The sequence below is a fragment of the Sminthopsis crassicaudata genome, chromosome 3 (assembly GCF_048593235.1).
Source record: "Sminthopsis crassicaudata isolate SCR6 chromosome 3, ASM4859323v1, whole genome shotgun sequence".
NCBI lineage: Eukaryota > Metazoa > Chordata > Mammalia > Dasyuromorphia > Dasyuridae > Sminthopsis > Sminthopsis crassicaudata.
Window position 1 is genome coordinate 160,847,211 of NC_133619.1, and position 9,670 is coordinate 160,856,880.

Below are 9,670 nucleotides of genomic sequence, written 5' to 3' on the forward strand. Positions count from 1 at the left end.
GAAACAAATCCAAGCATTAGACATTATGTGAGAATTAGTCTTAGTTTGATATATAATATGGCAAAGTTAGAAACATAATTTTAAAAACAGTATCTTAAATAAAATATGAAAAATTATGTAAATTCACAAATTCATAGACACATATGTAAATACACATATATTCTATATTCATATCCAAATCTATATATTTTCCCTTTTTGGAGAAAGGAAGTGATAGGTAGATTTCTGATTTCATTGTTATAGGAAGATTTCAATGGGGAATTTCTACTACCAATGCCATTGGAACCATTTTTTTGTCATTTAAAAATCTGAAGCAGGAGCCCTTCCCCCCAAACATGGTATCCTTCAGGCCATGTAAAGGTTCCTGCCCGCCCAGTGACCACCTTTGGCCCTGGCATCTTTCTAACTAAACTTTATTTCTAAAATCCCTACAATAAGCCTTTTTTTTAATCAATCTAAATAAATAAATAAATAAATTTTCTATCATAACTTTTCAGTCCAAAAATATTTAAATTAACTCTCCTAGATCTATTTCCCAAGTCAATGTTTTTTGTTTTGTTTTATTTTGTTTTCCCAATGAGATAGTTCATGTTGCCTTCTATTTTTAAAATTCTTTTTTTGTTTTGTTGTTTTATTGTTTCTTGATTTCTCATAAAAGTCATTTGCTCAATTCAAATTTCTAAGCATCTTTTTTCCTTCAGTGAGCTTTTACACCTCCTTTTTCACTTGGCCAATTCTACTCTTTAAGGCATTTTTTTTTTCTCAGTGAATTTTTGTGCTTCTTCCAGTTGGTCAGTTTGATTTTCAAGACAATCTTTTCCTCATTGACTTTTTTGTACTTCTTTTTGCCATTTGGTCTATTCTATATTTCAAGGTGTCATTTTCTTCAGAATTTTTTGGTGTCTCACTAAACAAGCTGCTGAGTCATTCTTCATAATTTTCTTGCACCACTCTCATTTCTGTTCCCAAGTTTTCTTCTACTTTTCTTACTTAATTTTCCTAATTCTTTCTGAGCTTTTTTTGAGCTTTAAACTTGAGACTAATTCACATTTTTTTTGGAGTTTCTGATTTGGAATTTGGCTTAGTTATCTTCTTCTGCATATGTATTTTGATTTTCCTGGTCATGAAAGTAAGTTTCTATGATCAGGAATTTTTTTTTCTTAATTTTGTAATATATTTTTTGACTTGTAATTCTCTGTTAAAGGGAGGCTCTGCTTCCAGGGTAAAAGGTGCACTATACCAAGCATTAGGGGTTTTGTGTGGCTGTTTTCAGGGACTTGTAAGTTTTCTGTTCTTCCAAGGTAGAGTCATTTAAGGAGAAGAGGTATGTTTATTCCTCTCCTGGCCTGTATCCTGGTCAGTGAGTGATCATAAGCACTCTTCTGCCCTGCTCTGTTGTGACTGCAAACTCTGGTGTGCTAGTGAAGAGGAAACCCCAAAACTCTGAAAAATCCTTAAAGGAGAAAACCTCTTTTGATTCTGCCTCAGGAAGGGGACTCCACCCTAAGCACAAACAGTTTCATCTTTGTTATCTGGGTGGGACCAGCTCAGTTCCAAAACCCATTAAATTCAATTCAAATCCTAACCCTGGCTGAAACCCAGCCAGGAGCCAAGGTGGGAGTCTACCCACAAACCCCCTTCAGCTTGTAGCCAAAGCCCCCTATTATAAAAGAGCCAGACTGGCGCCCTTTCTTTGCAGAGGTCCCAAACATGGCAGCCTTATGCCTGGCACCAAGGATCTCTGCCCACTGGAACACTTTCCAGTGCCCTCTTATCTCTACCTTCAACTTTACTAACTAGATTTTACTTCCAAACCCCATAATAAACCTCTTTTTTGTGTCTGTAAATTCCTTTACAGGGGATTCTTGCACTGCCACTAGACCTCATTTAACTCAGTATCCTTACACTGAATCCAAAGGGGTTGCAGGGGAGCTCTATTTGACTCCCTGTACCCCAAACCTGCCACTAGACCTCAATTAAACCCTAATTTCATTTAGGTACCCTGATTCTAGACATCATCAGTAGTCCTCCTCCTTAATCTGGGAACACACATCCTACTTTGTGCAATGCAAGAGAGTCCTGTCTCGGAGATAGAAAAGAGACACCTCTGTTTCTTTGACCTCCTTACTATCTGTTGGCAGAAAATTCTGGGAATGGCTGCTTTCACTGCTAAATCAATAGCTTCCAGGTCTGCTCCTTATTTGCTGGGGCTGGATCTGTGTTGGCACAGTCTCTGTTCTACTGTGCTCCATTCTCAGGTGAGACAGACCTTACCTGCTGACTTTCTGAGTTGTCTTTGGCTATATAATTATTTCATTCCATCTTTTTTTGGATTCTGCTCTTTCAATATTTTAAAAATTACATTATTTAAAGATTTGGAAGGGTTATGGAGAGAGTCCAGAGGAATCCTTGCCTTTTTTTCTTCCATCTTGGCATATATTATATATTGAAAATCAAATCCCTACAAAACATTAAATTTATAAGTTTCTTTTAGGTCTTAAAAATATTTTGCTTCCAAAAATTTTTCCATACTTAAAAAAAATCTTTAGGACCAAATCTAGAATTTATTATATTATAATATTTTATTTCTTTAGATCTTTTCTTAGTTTTGAAAGAACAGTATCTGCATATCATATTATAATTTGCAAAGTGCTTTCCCATACATTCTCTCTCATTTGATAACAATTGAAATATTATTTTAAATTGCAATTTTCACTGTAAAAAAAAAATTCTCAAACATTTATTAGATTTTTTTCCCCCTAGAAAAAGACTCAGAGGCAGAAAAGTTCTACTATACACCTATGGGTAGATAAGAAAGTAGAAGTTTAAGCAGTCATCAGAAATCAAATCTCCAGAGGCCTGAGCTCTAATTCTTAAGCCACACTCCCTTCCACTTAATGTATCCATTGTAGCTTTTACCATGACAAAGAAAGTAATTGGATCCGTGAATGCAAGACTTTGGAAAGTCCTATCAGCATGGCCCATTATCTTTCATCTTGAAGTAGCAAAAACCTTTATTAAACTGCTAAAAGGAAGTGTTATTGTTTCCCTATATCGTTCTTTCCCCAAAAGATAGCTGATTTATCTGGAATACTAAAGAGGCTATATTGAATTAAAAGGAGGATATTTTTCCCACGAACATAAAAGCTTTTGTAATATTGGTGCTAAAATGGTCTCCCTGACTAAGTTTAGATGTGCCATTTAGGTCCTATGAGGCGTTCTAGACAAATTTAGATAGAAGGCAGGAAATTGACTGCATAAGCCATTGTTGATACAATTGGGAACTGAGGGATGCATTCTCATCTCATATAACTGTGACTAAGAAGGAAAAGGTGACTTAAAGGAGGTGCAAATTTCTAGAATATTATCTCTTTTGCTATTTTAATATGCCCCTTATATTTTATTTATAAGATGTCTATATATACAAAATAGATTGAAAGTTGATAAAATAATATAATTGAGTTTGGAAAGAAAAATTGACCTGAAATGTTCAGATTAGATGGATCTGTGATTTCATTTGAATTGAGTACTCTCTATAAAGAAACCACTATTTATCATATCAGATATGTACCATTCTGCATTTACCTATTCAGAGTGTTGCCTAGAACAATGAAAAGCCAAATTACTTGTCCAGATTCACATAGCTTGTATATGTCAGAATTCAGACTTAGAACTCAAGGACTTTTTCCCTCAGAGACTATCTCTACTCTATGTATTATATAGTTTCTACCAAAATATTATTATATTGAAGGTTGATGGGGAAAGGAAAAAGTGAATTTTTCACTTACTTGGCTGAAAAAAATGCTTGTTGTCTTTATTATCTATCTATATATGATGCTTAGACATGAATATCATTCCTACACTAACCTAGATGCACCTAAGAAATCAGATAATAAATTTATAAAGAAGAGCAACTTTAAGCACTAAGATTAGTGGATCAGCTTCACAAGATAAGGGCTAGAAGAATTTAGTGTTGGGACTATTCTTCTTTTATAAGCTACAGTTTAACAATCTCTTATTCTTGACAGCATTTGCTCTTTTACTGTCTTCCACCCCCTCCCTCACTCCTTTTTAGAGACAAATATGTTCATTGCCTTGAAAATTCAACACAATAATTCAGATTCTTATCTGAATTCTTATCTAAAGCTTGAATTTACCAATAATTCAGTTTTAGAAATTAGGCTGGGACTATGAAGACCATTTTTTTTCTTCCTGAGCTTATTCTCACTTCCTACCCCCAAGCAACTATGCTTTAAATGTAAGAGTCTATATGTCTTAACAAATGGATACATATTCATCTCTTAAATAGATGAAGACTTCTTAAACTTTTTCCACTCCTGACTGTTTTTCACCTGAGAAAATTTTATATGTCTCTATCTCAAATCTGAGATGGAGTGTTTCTGACAGCATGTTTGCATATGCAGTGCACAGTGTGCATGTTGTGTTCAAAATCAAGGCTGCAGTGAAACTGCATGATGCATCATAGACAAGCCCTGCCAGAAATATATTGGATTCATTATAAGTTTGATTTTGAATTAATTTTTGGGTCGTTGCATTCAGAAATCTTTTGCTGTTACCAAACTATACTATACTATGTGACCCCCATATAGGGATGCTACTCATACTTTAAGAAGTGTGTGAATAGCCTTGTGGCTCTGTATAAATATCTAGAATCAAAAAACTAATTTTGCCAGTTTCCCGAGAGCAAGTTGGAAATGACACTAAAGTTAAGATCCACAAATCACTAATATGGTCTCAATTAAAAAAAATTACTAGTCTCAACAAATTAGCATATAGATAAAGACAGACACTATATAACTATTATATATATAATAATGACGAGGAAACCTCAAAACTCTGAAAAATCCTTAAAGGAGAAAACCTCCTTGGACTCTGCCTCAGGGAGGGGACTCCACCCTAAGCACAATCAGTTTTATCTTTCTTATCTGGCTCAGTCCGGAAACCCATTGAATTCAATTCAACTTCTAACCCTGGCTGAAACCCAGCCCAGAGCCAACCCACAAGCCCCCTTCAGCTTATAGCCAAAGCCCCTATTATAAAAGAGCCAAGCTGGAGTCCTCTCTTTGCAGAGGTCCCAAAGATGGCAGCCTTATGCCTGGCACCAAGGATCTCTGCCCACTGGAACACTTTCCAGTGCCCTCTTATCTCTACCTTCAATTTTACTAACTAGACTTTACTTCCAAACTCCATAATAAACATCTTTTATCAATCTAGGTTTTTGTGTCTGTAAATTCCTTTACAGGAGACTCTTGTGCTACACTAGACCTCATTTAACTCAGTATCCTTGCGCTGAATCCAAAGGGGTGCAGGGGAGCTCTATTTGATTTCTTGTACCCCAAACCTGCCACTAGACCTCAATTAAACCTAATTTCATTTCGGTACCCCAATTCTAAACCTCATCAATAACATATGCAATATGCACACACATGCACATATATTCTTGGGTTAAAATGGAATGCTTCTATCTTTCATAGAAGCTGAAAATCATTTCATATTTATAGAATAAACTTTAAAATATATCATTTTACAAATAATTCTGTACAAATCATATAATAACATAGGAAAGTCAAAACTTCAAAGTACTAACAGAGATCATTTTTGTTCAATTTTTAGTAATATTTTAAATATACTCCAAGAAATCTAATCTGGGGTAGAGTGATTTGTTTATAACATCAAGAAAGACTCATAAGATTCAAAAAGAAACAGAAATTTCTACCAGAAATACAAGTTTTGTTGTTGTTGTTGTTTGTTTGTTTATAAAGGGAGAGAAACAAAAAAAAAGATTATTGGCTTCATCCCTTCACCACAAAATTGGCTATAAAATTTCAAGTATATTGAACTGCCATTACTAAATATCATTCCTCTAAACAAAAAAGCCTCAATATTAGCAATGATATTTTATAAAATAAAAGTTTACAAATATTATTTATTTGGTAAAGATATCTGATAATGTAAAGCAGATTTAATAGCTTGGCTACTCCTGACCATCCTGCTAAGTAAATACAATAAACCACAAAAACCAAGAGAAAACTAACTTTAAATAGACTCTTCTGGACAAGTATTGTAACACTTCACAGTACATTGTCATCTTGATTTCAAAAATGGTTATTTTATGTAATCATGCAATTCTATAGATTTTATAAAGATCTTCCATTAGTGAGATTTATTAAAATGATGATAAATTATTGCTTCTTATAGCAAACTTCCACAAAGTCTGATTAGTAGGAATACAGTATTTTCCCCTAAGTGCCCATCCACCAATCAATTGTTATTTCAAAATGCTATATTCTAGTTCTCAATAGACCAAAGGACTACCCAGCCTAGATTTGTCTTCTTACTGATGTAAGTTCCAGTGATGATTTCTGATTGGGAAATGGAATAAAAAACATCATCAAAGGTAAATAAAATAGATACAGTCTGTCTATTGTAAATGCCAAAGGACAGCAAATTTATAACTAGGGCCCTATTTCATATTTTGTTAGGATTCTTACAAGGTACTAAGTCACTAGAATGAATAGAGTTAATAATTATCTAATTTAGCATGGTCCAGTATGATTGATCTGATCCTACAAGGAGATGTTATGGGCCAGAACTTGAAAAAATGTATTGAGTGGAATTGAGGAGACAATGGTTAAATCTAATTTAGCATTGATTTAATTCTATAACAAATAATGGTTTCCTAGTGATGAAATGATTGGTGTGTGCTCAGTGGGCAGCATATAAGCAGGAAGCTCTCAGAGTCAAGGAGGATTTCAAGAGGACTTCAGGAAATTCAGGAAGCTCTCAGGGCCAGAGAGGACTTCGAGAGATTCAGAGTCAAGATTCATTCCAACTTCCACCTTTGTGCTCGCTGTAGATTCAGAGGGAGCTTTTGGAACCAAGGAGAAAGATAGGCTTCTACTAAAGCTAACTGGACCCCAGGAAAAAAGATTCAAGACTTTGAAGAGACTATAAAGGATCTGGACTTTAACTCCTGGATGCATTTAGGGTGATTATAACGAACTGAAACTAAGGCTGCTCCAGAAGCTGCCCAAGAAACCTGCTCATAGAGAACAATTACAATTTAGAGAAAAGAGCATTACAATATTTCATCCTCATGAAACAGTGGTGGAACCAAAGAAATAGTTACCAAAATCAGATAGATCCTCTGTAGAGAATTGTTCAGAAAGAAAAGCATGAGAATTACTCAGGAAGAGACAGTAAATACCATGGAGAGATTAGTCATACTAATTAGATAAGTTATCTATCAAGTGATGTATTTAAGTGATAAAACAAATATAGGATTATAGAATTATAGCTGTTAGAACTGGCAGGGACTTTAGAAACCATCTAATTCAGCCATCTTGTTATATATAAAGAAATTGGGAGTAAGAGGAAGTCAAATGATTTGACTAAGGTGACAGAGATAAGAGGTGGTATTTCGATTCATATTCACTGACTCCAATATCAGTGTTTTTCCATTGTATCACGTGGCCTGATACATATAACAGTTGATTAAAAAAAAAAAAATCACAGAAGTGATTTTCTTTCCAGATCAGGAAAGCAATCATGATTCTTTCTTATAAACCCATAGGGAGAATATGGCTCTCCTGATTATTTTTTCCAAATATTTGATCTCTGCTTTGTTTGGAAAACTATCCTAACAGATATTGTCATTCCAAGTCCAGACTACCCAGTAGTCATGAAAAGAACTGAGTCTCAAAAAGAAAGAAACTATATAGTTCTTTTATAATTTGATTTTTCTATTATCTTTGCCCATTCTATCCTCCATCACTTCGCTTCTATCAAGCCTTTTTTGTAAAGCAGAAAAAAATATTTGATGGAGTCAGAAGATCTAAATTCAATTTCTTCCTTTGTCACAAATTTCCTACTTAGTCTTTTCCAAACAATTAAATAATTATGACCTCAATTTCTTCAACTATGACATTGAGTGATTGTGCTAAATGATATCTATAATCTTAAGAAGTTCTAATTCCAAGAAGAAGTGGTATGAAGAACTGAAGCTGATTAATCTGAACTGATAGTCTGCATTTTATGTCTAGAAGATAGAGTAATTTAGCACCAGACATTTCTTAATAATTATCTAGATCAACACAAAAACCAGAGAAATGAAAGAATTTTCTCAGAGTTACATAGCTCTTTATTTTTTTTAATTTATAATATTATCCCTTGTATTCATTTTTCCAAATTATCCACCCCCCTCCCTCTACTCCCTCCCCCCCCATGACAGGTAATCCCATGCATTTTACATGTGTTACAATATAACCTAGATACAATATATGTGTGTAAAATACCATTTTCTTGTTGCACATTAAATATTAGATTCCGAAGATATAAGGAACCTAGGTAGATAAATAGTAGTGCTAACAATTTACATTCACTTCCCAGTGTTCCTTCTCTGGGTATAGTTATTTCTGTCCATCATTGATCAACTGGAAGTGAGTTGGATCTTCTTTATGTTGAAGATATCCACTTCCATCAGAATATATCTTCATACAGTATTATTGTTGAAGTGTATAGTGATCTTCTGGTTCTGTTCATTTCACTCAGCATCAGTTGATGTAAGTCTCTCCAAGCCTCTCTGTATTCCTCCTGCTGGTCATTTCTTACAGAGCAATAATATTCCATAACCTTCATATACCATAATTTACCCAACCATTCTCCAACTGATGGACATCCATTCATCTTCCAGTTTCTAGCTACAACAAAAAGAGCTGCCACAAACATTTTGGCACATACAGGTCCCTTTCTGCTCTTTAGTATTTCTTTGGGATATAATCCCAATAGCAGCAATGCTGGGTCAAAGGGTATGCACAGCCCGATAACTTTTTGGGCATAGCTCCAAATTGCTCTCCAGAATGGCTGGATTCTTTCACAACTCCACCAACAATGTATCAGTGTCCCAGTTTTCCCACATCCCCTCCAACATTCATCATTATTTGTTCCTGTCATCTTAGCCAATCTGACAGGTGTGTAGTGGTATCTCAGAGTTGTTTTAATTTGCATTTCTCTGATCAGTAGTTACATAGCTCTTTAATAACAAATATGCAATGAGAACCAAGCCCCTCAACTGCAGTCCTTAATGAACACACTTTTTGGAACACAGCACAATTACTTGAGAAATATTTGCGGATGAATTTGTAAATTTAGTGACTAATTAATTATTGATTGATTCTTAAACTATATTACCTCTTCATATATAGCCTGTTTTTAATTATTTGGTTATGGCATTTATTTAGAAAAATTGTAGTTCTAAATTATCTTCCTCCCTGAAGCCTCTCCAACATTCAATTGATATGATATCAATTATATATGTAAAGTCATGCAAACCATAATTCTCTATTAGCCATGTTGCAAAAATAAATAAATAAATAAATAAATAAATAAGAACAATAAAGTTAAAAAGTATGTTTCAATCTGCATTCAAAGCCCTTCATTCCATAAAAGTTTTCCTGTGTTTTTTTTTTCTGAAACCATCTTGCTTTTAATTTCTTTTAGTACAATAGTATTCCATCACAATCAAATGCCTTAACTTAGATCTAGATCACGAATTGCTTCTAATCTATATTATTAATGGAATCTCTCTGAGCCTCAGTTTTACATGGGAATAATAATTTTTGTATTACCATGCTACCTTTTTGTTAATGAG